Raw genomic sequence first — 14,149 nt, 5'->3', positions numbered from 1 at the left:
ATTGCATTAAAACCTAGAGAACAATATTGTTTTTGAAAATTTTAAGTACTGTGGGACATTTTTCTTTTTTTTTCTTTTATTGCTAATTTAATGGTGATAAAAATATTGTTTGAAATAATAAAAACTGCAAAACATATTTATTATTGCATACATTTAGGTGTTTGTTATTTTGAAGGGGAATACAGTTCAAGTACAATTTAACTGATCAATCGTCTGATTTCTCATGTCAATGGAAAAAAGCTGATTTACGTATTAGTTAATACATGCCATGTTCAGACGCTTTTAATAAATTCAACCAGTGTGACTGTCGTTATGGCTGTGCTACTGCCATCCATTACCTTTTTTTTCTCTTTGCTATCCATTTACTCTAGTCCAACGCGGTCGCTGTAATCGTCATTGGTGCGTCCATCGTAACAGTACTTCATCCGTCTAGTAAGACCATTAGTCTGAGCCCGATAGAAGGATTTCAAAGTATCTTTTTTCCCCCGCTTTACATTTAAACCGCTACCCCTGGTATGCATTTCTGCTGACATGTTGAGGAACGAAGAGAATAAAAAGTTATATGTTGAATCTGATGCTTTCCCTTATGAAATGGCATGGAACCAGTCAGCTGTGAAAATGCACGGAAAGAGCATATGCTTTTTGAGGTCAACAATTCGTGACCCCGGCTACGCCAGCCAGCGAATTGATCAGCGGAGAAAAGGAAGGCATGAAGGATAAGGCCTGTGACTACGCATTCATTTCGACTGCGATGGGTGTGAACCATCATCACACACGCATGAATGCATTCCTGTGTAGCACGTTCTAACGGCTAAAGTATACAGTCGGCACGCTCAAAGTGCAGTTCTCACTGTAGTTCGGTACTGAATGTACGGTATCATTGGATGAACGTAAACGAAGAGCAAACAATCAAACGGTGGTGTTTGTGTTAGTTAGGCACGGCACGTGTTTGTGTGTGTGTGTGCGCGCACCATCGTGGAACGTGTCCTTTTTCACACGACCAGTAAAGGATCACACAATTGGCCTATCCAGTGTGCTTCTCGCCTAGAACGTTGGCTTGTACCCTTATTTGCTTTGTTTGTATGTCGGCGCTCGTGCAAGCTAATGTCCACCTGCTCGTGAACGTATCAATTCGAAGTGTTCGAAGGGAAGAATCACAAGCGACGAGTAAAAGCTTTGAGTGTTTCGAGCAGTGTACCGAAGACAAATTCGAGCAGTTCCGAATGTTGGGCTCGGTCTGTGGAAGCAACGCGAAGGATAAGAGTGACGAAAAGCTGACTTAAAATATTTCATTATATATTTAAGAAGAAAAAACAATGCATATATAAGCTCCTCAACAAAGGGTATCCAAAATTGGATGCTTTCAACGCCTAACATTATGCATTTTTTGGAAAAATTTAACTTCTTACCTTTACTGCTTGTGTTTAAAAAAAAATGGAATAGTAAACTGAATTAAATTATACATAATTTGGAATGGTGCAAATTTCCCACACTAGCTCGATTATTTAGCCTCGAAAATTAGCCTATAGCTCGAAATTAGCCTATAGCTCGATCGTTACACAGAACTACCCCTGATTTACAACCCCTGGAACCGAAGTAGCGGCGAGCATCGGTTGATGAAACCGAAGTGCGAACATTTTCGCGCCATCTAACATGTTTGCATTCAGAGAAATTGGATGTTAGTTCGATATCAAAGCCACGATGATATAGAGATACTTCTTCCTAGAGCATGGCGCTAGTCTATTACCCGTCTTAAATGATAAGAACGTGCATCTATTTGAATGGGAAGTGATAACAAATCGTGTAGAATAAATATATTCAGGAGGAATAAAATGCAAAATCAGCATGTGAAGTGATAAAAGCAAATGTCGTTAGTGATAGAAGAAAAAATAAAACTAAACTGTTTTATGCAGTTTTTGTTTGGTTCTACATAAAACAAATATTTGTGCATCATCTGTGCAATCTAGTTGATTGATCGAAAAGGCGTTAAGAAAAAGGACGGATAGTCCACGTACAAACCTTCAGTATGTCCGGTTCACTTGCCTTTTATCCTTTCCAGTGGTGTCTTCATTCGCAGTCTAACACGTGTTGAAAAAAAGAAGGTTCTTCGTAAACGGTCCCGGTTGTGTGTTGTTTGTGATTGATCGTGTGTCGGACAGTTTAAGAATTGAATGATTCATGGTTCTTACTATGAGATGAAAAAAAAGGGATGAGAAAAGGATGTAGCAAGATATGGAGCGTTAGTAATCGGGAGAGTTATGTTGTGCAGTGAAGGATCGTAAGGAAATTTACGGTTTTTTGTTTGTTTTATTATAACGATAAAAAGGGACTGGAGAAGCGATTGAACGGTATCGTAAAATATTATTCGATATTGCATCAACTTTAGTAAAGGTTATTACCTCACCAAAAATACCCAAAGGAAAGTACAAAAACATCTTAAACTTTCCCTAATCCACGCGTGCCAGTAAAGTTCGTCCTGAATCCAACACATCATCACCACTCCAGCCAACCCATGACACTTGACGTAACGCCACTCACCTTTCCATGGTCAATCTTTTAAAGAGCAGCCAATTAGTTGCAGGCAATAGCAACGGTTCCGGAGCACGGCTCCATCCCATTCGAGTACGACCCACACTTCGACGACTTGGCAGTAATTAAGAGGCGGTGTCAATTAATCAAACTGACGGTTCTATTTGTCCGGGAGCAGCTACGTACGTGTAGTGTTGTAGTGTATCGTGTATTCCGTGTCCACACATCCAAACCTTATCCACGTTGATCGAGTATCGAAGTGGTAAATCATTAGATTGCGAGTGCTCTTTTTTGGTCGTGTGTGCAGTGTGAATGCGGTGGCTCGGTGGGAAACTCATCCGCATCACAAACGTGACGCAAGGCAAAATGTCAGCAGCACTACGGTTCGCTGGGTAAGTTTCGATTAGACTCTGTGCATTTTCTTTATAACGAGTGTGTGTGTGTGTGAATGGGACGGTGTAAAACTTTGCTCCAGATTTCTCAAATCGCAATAAGCCGGTCATAGTTTGCAAGCGTCTTGATATTGGCTCCACATGCACTGGATGGTGGGAGCTCGGGGTTTGAAAATACGATGATAAAAACAATCAATTGCATGGTGGTTTGTCAAGAATGCACACTGTGGTAGAGTGTAAATTAAAAGAAGCAAAACTTTTTCTCTCAAGACTTCCAAAGTATCTAAAGCGATTTAAGTGTCAGACATTTTCTGTGCGTTGAACTTTGCAGAAATTCAATTATCTCTTGCTGAAAGCTTAAAATACATCCTCGCTAGGCAAGATGTATTAATACCGTTATACTTTCAACGAAAGAAGATCAGAAAACTTGCTCTGATTATTAAAAGACTAACATTAGACGTTAAGGAGCATTATTTTGTTATACAAATTGCATACCGTTAGGCGCATTTCAAACGAAATTAAAGTTCTCTTTATCCATCCTTTGATCCGCTTCTTAAACTGATCGTCTCATCAAACACAACACTGCCTGTCATAAATTTGGTTCCCTCATTGATTTCCTCGCCTGTGTACAGTGACTTTAAGTGCTTGCATAATGCATTTGATGCAAAAGCTAATATATTCTACCTACCCACACATGATTGACGTGTGAATCGTTATTCTTAGTCTTATTTCACATTTCATCGTTTGCATTGTAAAGCTACCCATCCTTCAGCCATCAACCGTCAGCCAGAATGACACACCATGTTCTAGCCAACGAACATGGCGTTTGTTGCACCAAGCCAGCCAAGCCAGTGAAGGTGCATCCTTCCTGTCACGAAATGCATTACATTACATCAAACAAGGTGTTGTCATCGGTGAGGATGAGGATGGTGGTTGGGGTCCGGAAACAAAATTAATAACCACAAGCTTTCATCCTATTCTCATTCATCTTCTTCTCCTCATCGAGTCGCTCAAGCGGAAGCAACGAAATTTTGTGCTGACCAAATGTTGCGAAGGTCAGTCCAAACAATGGAACATGACAGTGGTGAAAAATGGTAGAACGAAAAAAAATAACTGCAGCTAGATCTAAAAATGGCTTATGAAACGAATTTTCAGCATCCGAAAGTCACGGCGCAAAACAACTGAGACTGACAGCTTGAAGACCTCAAGCGCCTCAGCTACGTCTCAGTGACAGCTGTCTTGGTGGCTGGTGCCGGGTGGTTTCGCGTGCAGATGTTTTTGAATTGGTGTTCTTTGTTGGGGAAGTGCTGGAGCAAGAGTATAGATAATCCTGAGGATCTTATTGGACCATTCAAAAACATCCTTGGGAAGTTTTTGCATAGCCTTCACGATACACGATAAACAAGGATTCTGCGAACGAAGTAAAACCTCTCATTTTGTGTTGCAGTTTGCCTAACTTTAGGCGCTCTAACTCTAAATGTACATAGTTTCGCCTAAAAGTATGCAGTCATTATAACATACTCTATATAACATACTCTGTTTGATTTTCCAAATCCCTTTCATCGCTCGTTTTTAATGCCTCGCAGGGCATCAAATGTGTGTTCTAATTATCTTAATTTATAAGATCCTTCATTCACGCCAAATGAGGAAGCAAAAAAGCGGGATTCGAAACGAGATATCATCTGTTTGTGGAACGAAACGCATTCCCATCACCAGCGCAATCATCATCATCACCATCAAAGTGATTGCGTCTAAAGGCTCCCAGGGCAATTATGATCCACTCTCCCATTTGAGTCCGTGCAAAGAATGACCGGAAGGACACTAGCACCGTCCGTTTTCCTTCCCCCCAATGTGTGACGACTGCTTCGCTGCGGTATTGCGTGACTAGCATGATAAAGCATATTTTGGTTAGGTCCAGCCGTGTACGGGAGACTGGACTGGAGCACCGGAACGGTGAGGCAATGGCTCCTCGGAACTGTAGCTCTGGTCCTGTTACCCATCTCCGCAAGAGCAAACGATAACGGTACAATTTAAATATCACTTAGCACACAAACACATGTGTCGCTGTCGTTTAGCCATTACTGCATCCGGCAAAGATCCGGTGGATGCAAGGGTTGTGCAGGCAGACGGTGCCGAGATCTCCATTTCCCAACCCACTGATGTTTATCCTTGCAGCTGTCCTTTTCTGGTGCAACCTGTCACATTTGGATCTTTGCACGCTTCTCAGTTGCTGGGTTGATGATAGCCCTCGGGGAGGAAACGATTCAACCCGACTAGAAATGGTGGTTGATTACTAACTGTGTCTAAGTTGACCAGCTGATCGAAGAACTCTTGGAGCGGGGTATAAGGGGGTAGGGTCATAAATGTCCTGGTACATTGGGAATATTTTCCGTGGCTTGTGGTCGAGGACAACGACAGCATTATCACTTCCCATGCCCGGTGCAAGTGTTACTTGTTTGAGGTAAGCTCACATCCGGACACTCTGTTGGGACAATGCCAATTGCTGGTGAGGCATGATTGCATTCTTCCGGACTATGGTCTAGAGCTCACTTACTGGTTCGTTTTGTATCAAGAGAGCTTATCCCATGCACACAAACACTCACATGGCTAACCTTTGGCGTATGGGTAGGCACATCCGGACCGCTTAATTTCTTCATACGATGACGATTGGTTCCTATTCAGTGGTTCGATTAAATGCAAACCGTGCATAAATCACTCACTAATGCATGTCCACCATGGGTGATCAAGTACGTGGAGCGATTGCAAGATTTTTGAAGCTGGTGCATAAATTACTCCCAAGCCCATTCAACTTCCGGTCAACTTTTGCACTGCTCTTTATTCGAATCCATTACAAAGGACCGTTAGAACGCATCAATGCGTCTGCGAAAGCTTTACCATACGCAACAAACGATATACCGTCTATCTTCACTTCAGTGGCACCGGAGTAATGATTGGTGCTTTGTGGTTGTAATGTGGAAAATGTGTTCTAACAGTAATGGCCATTGTTTGCTGGTCGCTTTCGTCCGCTTATTGTCTGTGGTTTATCAAGGGTGAAAGAACAAAATGGTGCATCTTCCCGTCAAGTTGATTCAGGCGTCCGAGACCGTTGCCCTTGTTATTGCCTCCCGGGCATCAGAACGCTTTATTCGAGCAGTTGCCTTCTTCTCATCGTACCGATAAGACCAACGAAAATGTACAAAAAAAAAAAGATATTAACAAATGGCAGATTTAATGTCCCGTCGACTATGCGATGCATTGGAATTCAGAGCAGCGTTGTTTGTGTGATGCCGTCGCAGTTCCATTTCATTGCGAACTTTGTCGTTGGTGCGACTCCCGGATTCATAAGATCACGCGATGCTTGTTTGTAGGGGAAAGTTTGGCCGTTTATTAAGCTTCTGTTGTTTTTTTTTTCGGTTGGTGTATCTGGTGCATCTGTCAGACATTAAGCATGACCGAATTTGGAATAGGTTTCGTCTGGCAAAACTATAAACAATGCGTTTAACTGCACATAATCGGGGCAATGTTCTTGTGAATAGTCGATGCACAGTCTCTGGCAAGGATCGTCGGATAGATATGTAAATTGTTTGGTTTTATTAATTAATATTCCTTCCAAATGAGATCGTGTTGAAACCAGCAAACTTAGTGTTCATTTTATGTATGAAGATGGTAATGTAGCCGTAAACCTCGTTTTTCATCGATTTGTACTAACCATGTATGTTCTTAACTCAATTAATATTTGAACCAACAACACTGCTATCAAAACCTCAAATTTTGTTAAGTTGAATGCATATTTTTGGGTGAGTAATTTTTAATGTTTTTTTTTTTATAATTATCCCTGCCTTAGCCTGGCTTAACACTTTTGTATTTTTACAGTACCTGGTTGGACCGTAATGACCTGGAGCAAATTAAAGACATTGACATTGTCAATGATAAGACATTGTAATATATAAGACAAAATAAAAATATACCCAAACATTTGACTCGAACATATTTTTTGGATAACATGTGCAGGTTATTTATCTTTTTATCACAAATGCTAGGAAAGTCGTTGGGCCAGTGGTGGAACGGACATCTTTCTTTACATAGCGATAAGTTGTAAATGTTTGACCTATATTTTTTACCTTTGAAAAGACAAATGATACACAAAACGATGAGATATTGAACAAAGTGTTATAGAATTCAATATTATGAAGTATTGTTATAGTTTTGGGGCTAATTTCTTCAGTGTTATTTCTCACGTAACAAACAACCTAAAAGTATGCAAACAGCATCGCAGATTATTCACTGCTGGGATATTTTTGAAAATCTTTTGCATCATTTATCATTATATCAAGAATTTTTGCTGCTAATATTTAAGTTATTTAGTTAAAAAGATGTATAATATGTCTTGTTTTCTTGCATGTACATTAGCATTGATTTATTTAAAGTGCTAATACATTTAATTTTGTATTCAGCATGGTACAAAACAAGCTACCTGCTAACTTCGAACATTAGTACAATAACGAAAGAACCAACACTAACATCAACTTGCAACAATAGTTCGCAAGAGTGCACGAACAGCAATGAACAGTATTTCACATTGTTACAAATGGAATTGCATACTGTTTATCATTCCTCTATTGTAGCCAATACTCAACTATGATCGTTGATGGAGCGTTGTTCCCCCGTTCGCCTTCTGCACGACCGTTCGAGATAGCGCCAGTTAGTAGGAAATGTCAGCCAACTTTTAATTAGCTTCCACTTCATTCAGTTCACAGAAAGCCAGCGAGCGAACTTACAATCAACTACTCAATCAAGTAGCGTAAACATGTGCATAGAACAAGGAGAAATAAAACAAAATGAACACACAAACAAGAATGGAACGATGCAATTGACTCACAAACACACACACACACACTCATACATAAAAGGAATACAACGTTTTGTGCAAAGTCACATAAATTACAGCTAAAAGTGAGTGATAATGAAATAGAACCCAGGACAGGCGGACAAAAGGACGGCAATATTGCAACAGATTAAATGCGAAAACTGTCACTCATACATGGGCGGATGTCAGCATGATATGATCGGGGCAACTAGTAATAAGGCCATGTCCCGTGAACTATTGAACATGTTGCACGTTATGCAGTACATCGTTGCAATGTTTTTGCTGGGGGCTTTTTTTATAAAGAGGTAGGTTTCGTTCGCATGTAACATAAATAGTAGCACCAAAGCAACATCGCGAACAGAATTGTACTCACTGGACACTGGCGGGACGAACAAACAAATATGGAAGCAAAAAAAAAAAAGGAAAGGATTAAGCATTGTCCTGTTTAACGCAAAAACGATGTAAATTCACCCCAACTCACACCAACAACGGACAGGTTTTAGCCCCTATTTATGCTTGTAAGGTCGTAAATTGTCTTGGGGCTTGCGAGTAGCTACCGGACGAAATAGAAAAAAAAACACGACGCTCCCCTGTAGAGAATAAATTCCAACCATTGAAACGCCAGCCGGGAGTTCCCGGTGGGGAATAGAATTTTTGTACCCAACAATGCACCAATGCTACCACAACTCTAGCGGCCCGTGGGCTCATAAGAAACAAAATTAGCATTTGAGCAAGGCGGGTCGCTAGATTCCGCACGCGAACTCTGGGTAGCGTGTTGCTCCAAATTCTGCAGAACCCCTTTTTGTTCGGGCTTAAGAATGATGAATTCGCACACGGTTCCACATTGTTTGCGGTCGTGGAGAAGCAGGTTGGAAAAGTTGGTCAAACCTCGCGAGTATGCTGCGCGAAACTTGATGTGAGCTTGTAATAAAACTCAAATCAAACCTAACAAGTTGTTTCGTTTCGTTGGGCAAAGTTGGCCAAGAAAACTCCAAGGAAACTTTCGTTCTTCTAGTGCTTCTCCAACTAGTTCCCTAACCCGAAGGACCCTTGGTAAACCAACAATGTCTACGGTGTTCCTGCTACAACACACCTGAAGTACTAGCCGACGAGTAGGGCAGCCCTTTTGCTGCGTGGCTTCAGATAATGATGAAACGTTTCAAATAAAAAGTTGCCAACCATTTACAAGCAAAACGGACGCTTGAGAGCACGTCGGCGGGTAAGTGCAATCGAAAAAGGCGAACCGATTCCATGCGCCGAAAATCCTGGTCACGTACCAAATTAACACTTTCATTCATCATCATCATCATCATCATCGTGAACATCATTGACCGTCGTCGTTAGAGAGTGTTGTGTTGGAGTCGAATGTCGAACGAATCGTTGCCAAAGGGAAACAAACGTGTACGTGCGGCTTGAGAGCATTTTTGCTTCGAAAGGTTTTGACTCATTGGAGTGCCAGTTTCCATGTGCCATGCTAATCGGATTACTTGGTGTCGAAAGGAAAATATGCGTCCCATAAGAACGCGAAAGTGAATCGATTAAGGGTTTGGAAGCAGTTGAGTGTTGGATTTTTGTTCCGAGTGTGGTGGATTAAGTAGCAAAACGATGTTTGAAGGGTTAAACGTCTTTTGGTGTTACAACAACAAGAACTTCTTCTAGAGCCAATAGAGCTCGTTAGGATTTTTGAACTTAAATTAAGAAACATTTTTGAAACAAAATAGCTAGTCGCTTGAATTGAGACGCATTTTTGCATATTAAATGATTCCGAAAGGTAAACATGCGTTCGATTTTATAAAAGGCCAGCGCTCGGAAAATTGAAAAACAAACAAAACAAAAATCATTAGAAAAATGATTGATCGATAGAAAGGGTCCTGTAGTTTACTTTTAATAAAAGGCAAGTTCAGTTCTATGTGGCTGGTTGTGAATCCCATTTCTAGGGATTCATTTTTGAGCTGCTTAGCGCAGTCAACCTTCGACACCTTTTGTCGATAAATCATTTTCAATTTGATCGAGATCGTTAGACGTTTGTTACGGCTAGATTAATTGCATTTTTGAAGGGGGTGCCAGTTCATGGAAATGTTTTGAATTGGAAAGTATGTAACGATATTAATAAAAAAATGAATTCAAACCAACTGTTATGCGCGTAAGAAGAGTTTTCCTTAGGGCTTTAAGAAAATTAATTTAAATGTCTGAAACTCTTTAAGCCAAGCGCTTTAAGCAAAGAAGAAGAATATTTTCATGATTTTATAAACTACTAACTAGTCTTTTTGATGAGTGTTCTAGTTCGCAGAAATGTTAATCATGAATTAATTCCTGTTCCACACGTACACAAAATAAAATTGTTTTAATTTTGTAGTGATGATTAACACTATATTTAATTCTTCCTCATCACTTAGAACACTGTCAATTGTATTAAACATGGATACAGTTCTTCTTGACCTACAAATATGCTAATAAAATAATTAAATTTAACAATTCCGTATCTCTATGAGTTGTTTTAATTCACTTGCTGAATTCGCCTCCAGGTATGCAATCCACACTGCACATCTTTAGAGATCGATATGTTATCTCTTCTCTTTCGCAGAAATTAGACATTCGTGCAATCTTATCGCCAGTAATTTATGTTTTCGAGTGAAAATCTTTGATTCCGTCGATTCATTGTCCATTCTCAGAAGAATCTTCTCGATAGCAAAACCTACAACACATTTACGAAATGATGCGTTTCAGCAAAACACGCAACTGCTTAAACACACTAACCACTCGACTCTAACCGATGAACTACCATTAAACGATTCATACACTACACGCACACCACACGTACACTTGTACACACACGCCCTCATGTTCGAAGCTTGTTTCTGTGAATTTATTTTCCCATGACAAGTGTTTCATCGATGGACCAATGTTCGTGTTCATCCACGGACCATGAGATTTTCTTTCTGAGCTGTGTGTTTTTGCTTATCAAATCGAAAGTCATCTCGAACCACTTTCGGTTTGGTTTTGATCTCTTTTGTTTTGCTTAGTGTTTGCTTCGGGAAAATGGTTGGAAATCACCGAAAAACAACAATTTATGACATGCCCGAGCTCGAGTGCGTGCTAGGAAGCATATCTTTCGTTTTCTCTCGTGTGGCGTTTCGATAACAGTTCCACGGCGGTTTGTGAGGAAAAGAACTCCCTCCGGTCTCAAGGGAAGGACGTCTGTTTTTATTCTTCTCGGCTTAGCCGCAACCATTTTGTGGTGTTTTGGTGGTTCGGTTGGAAGAGGAAGAAAGTATAGGTGTTAAGGAATTTATAGCAAAACTCAGATGGTCAGCGAGCTTTCCCTGTATGGTGGCGGGATTTTCACGTAAGGTTTATTTATCCTTCCCTTTTGTTCGATTCCGGTTAGTTCGGTGCGAATATAAAACAACGTTAGGGGGGTTATTCTTTCCCATCGTATTTCTTATCTCTTCGTATCGCTTTCTCCTTCTCAAACGTCGATTCACGAGCTAGAGTTATTTTTTTGTGAGTGCGTATCTGCTACAAATGCGTTTGTTTGTTCCGTTTGTTTCCCTTTCTCAAAGCTATTTTATTATTACTGTTGTCCTAAGCAATTTGTTATTATGTTTTCGCTTTCCTCTATCGGAAAAGGTTTTCTCCTCCGTACCTCTTTGAGCTTCAAATAATTTCTCTTGCTAAAGCGTTAAACCTCCGAAAATCACCCCCTCCCCCCAAAAACCAGAAACGATGTACATGAAATGATATTAATCACAAGCGATAGGTGTCAACGTTGTAGCGTAAAGGTTTCACAGCGAGTTCTTCTTCCTTCGAACTTCCCATGTCCATGTGGGCACGTTTTAGTTGAGGGCAATAGCAATAGCACGTCAGCCCCAACCTGCACGGCGCACGGTGTTGCTTGATGCTGTTAAGCTGTTTGTCATGGTGGCGATGAACAATAAAGTTCATCGAGGACTATCTTCAAGTGGGAGGGTTGCGGGTGAGACGAAAATTGTGGGTGCTATTGTGTTTTTGCAATAAACATGCCCGTGGGTTCGTCGTCTCTTATCGTCTGCAAACAGTGGCACATTAATTTTAATAAACATTCTCCCTTGTCTAACTCGTGTTATTTAAGGGCGAAAGATCGTTAGCACAAAGAGGGTTTGAATTGTTTATGGTTGTGCGTTTGTGTGCGCATGTGTGTGTATGGGAAGGAACTACCATAAAAAACAAGCATAAATTCCCAAAGCGTTTAACGCGTTAATATATGTATTTTGTCTTACCAATACAACAACGATTTGTTTGACGCACGTTACGAATGTAATCGAGTCTATTTAATAATTTTGTCTGCTTTTTTCTCACATTTATCTTCAAACACAAGCAGAGACACATACACTTTTGAACAGCTCTATATGACGCGTGATGTGTAAAGTGACACTTGCTTAGGCCTACACAAAAGAATTCCCAAAATCCACCCTCTGTGTTTAAGATATTGTATCACAGCAACTGACTTTTATGTAGCTTACAATCATGGCTACACATACAAAGCTCGCATGCGTTAGCACAGGAGGAGATACTTTCTTTTCCACGTTTTGTGACAGCTCAGTACCGGGTAATAAAGCACGGTTTAGAAATAAAACTGGCACACTGAAGACATAATTCGATGTGTGAGCTTACATCGAGCGAAGCTTTAATATGCTGTTCCCATATCCGTATCCGTGTTGTGTTGAATTTCGTTCACCAGTTTTTCTTCCTTTTTACGCCTCGTGCTACCACATATTCACGGATTGTCACACCAAGCGCAGGGTAAAGGTTAACTGGAAGGAAGAGAGAAAAAAACCTGGGAAGATTAATTGCCTGCCACGGTCGAATCGTTTAAGTTAAATTTTCCTAACGGAAATACACTCCAAAAAGGATGCACGGTTTGTGATAAACGAGCGTACATTGATACGAGGGCAGGTTAGCTCTACAAAGCGAGCTTGATTAATTGTTTTATTACTGTTGCTTTCAATTGTGACATTTTCATAATGTTTCTTTGACGGATTTATATCCATGTTTAAGCGGCTTCTAGACCTCTAAGAACGGATGGATATGTGTGGTTGAATGTAGAAAACGCTTCTTCCTCAATAAAGTACATAAAAATCACATCAGCGTGGAGGTTTTTGCCACGAAATTGGCACAAAACGGCCGTTTGAAGTAACTGACTTTCTGTGGGTGAGCGTGTATGGGCAGGATATAAATCCTTCCGCCAGGAATGTATATATTCATCATTTTGATGTTCACTTTTTTATATCTTCCCCATAAACGTTCCCATCGCTTCAGCTAAAGCAGTCAGTAGCGGCTGTTTGCTTTTGAAATCGACAACGCTTCACGCTACGATTTTGATCCACGGCCACCACATATCGTGCAAGTGTTTCGCTGCTTGCGAAACAAAAGAAGAACACAGAATTGCGAAAAAAAATCATAAAGACTTCCATGTGTTGCTCTTGGCATTCGGTGTATTCCCACAGGAATCGTGAAACGTCGAATCGAGCGCGCACGCGGGTAAAACAAAAAAAAAACAGTTCACAAGCACACCGACGAAACGTTAAACGAAATCCGCTGAGGGATGGCTAAATTCGACGATGAAAATATGACAGCAGAGCCATGCAAATAAAACTTCGCCCCTTCTCACAATTTGGGGTCTTGTAAGTTCGGGAGTTAACAAAAAAAAAAGCAACTTAAGAAAGAAACAAATCGCCTCCATTTTTTCTGCCCATTGCTAGCGCTGCTTTGAACTTCGATACGCTGGATATACTTTTTTTTTGCACGTTTTTACTTAAGCTCTCTTTCGCTTTGTAAGGTGTCGATCTGTATGCTTCAACAGCACACGCAATGTACGCTCCAAATGCCCACCGTACAGCAACAAACGGCCGCATAAATATGGTACACTGCCGGGGTTCAAACGGACCATTATTCATGTGTTTCATCTGAATGGCTTTACAGTTTTCTATTTGACTCTTTTCTTCCTTTAAGAAGCAGTGCTTTAAGGCGGGGAATACACTCACCTTATGGACTAAGAAGAAGCGTAAGAAGAGTGAGCGTAAGAAGAAGCATTTGGTGAAATAAAATAGTAAAACATCATCTCTGTGGTGCTTGGTGATATAAAACAGCAGGGTTTAGATGGTTTGGATCATCATATTGCTCCTCACCGTGCTGATCTTTTGCTTGATTTTTGTTTCTAAAGAAATAAAATTCAAAAAGTACCAGGCGCCTCCATCGGCACAACCAATGCTCGAATTTTGGTTCATATTTCTCAATCTTCTTTTTTGTCCATTTCAACGGACTTGTTGTGAAAAAAGATCCCCATTGGGAATTACCCCAACGAGGAAGACATTGAACAAAA

The 14,149-nt window shown here is 40.6% G+C and overlaps 1 protein-coding gene across 2 annotated transcripts in view; it reads left to right on the top strand.

Moving 5' to 3' along the window:
- The window catches only part of LOC126565597 (60S ribosomal protein L34), a 364,763-nt gene that overhangs the window by 134,335 nt on the left and 216,279 nt on the right, over positions 1-14,149 (top strand). The window contains exon 4 of one of the 2 annotated variants that reach the window (XM_050222789.1): positions 2,963-2,980. The exons of the other annotated variant lie outside the window; for it this stretch is intronic. The gene's annotated coding sequence lies outside the window, so the exon portion shown is untranslated. Of the gene's footprint in view, positions 1-2,962; positions 2,981-14,149 lie in introns of those variants that run through there. 2 annotated transcript variants of the gene reach the window in all.

The sequence above is a fragment of the Anopheles maculipalpis genome, chromosome 3RL, assembly GCF_943734695.1.
Source record: "Anopheles maculipalpis chromosome 3RL, idAnoMacuDA_375_x, whole genome shotgun sequence".
In the NCBI taxonomy this organism is placed as follows: domain Eukaryota; kingdom Metazoa; phylum Arthropoda; class Insecta; order Diptera; family Culicidae; genus Anopheles; species Anopheles maculipalpis.
The sequence above is the reverse complement of the archived record's forward strand: the minus strand, read 5'-3'. Positions and strand labels throughout refer to the sequence as shown.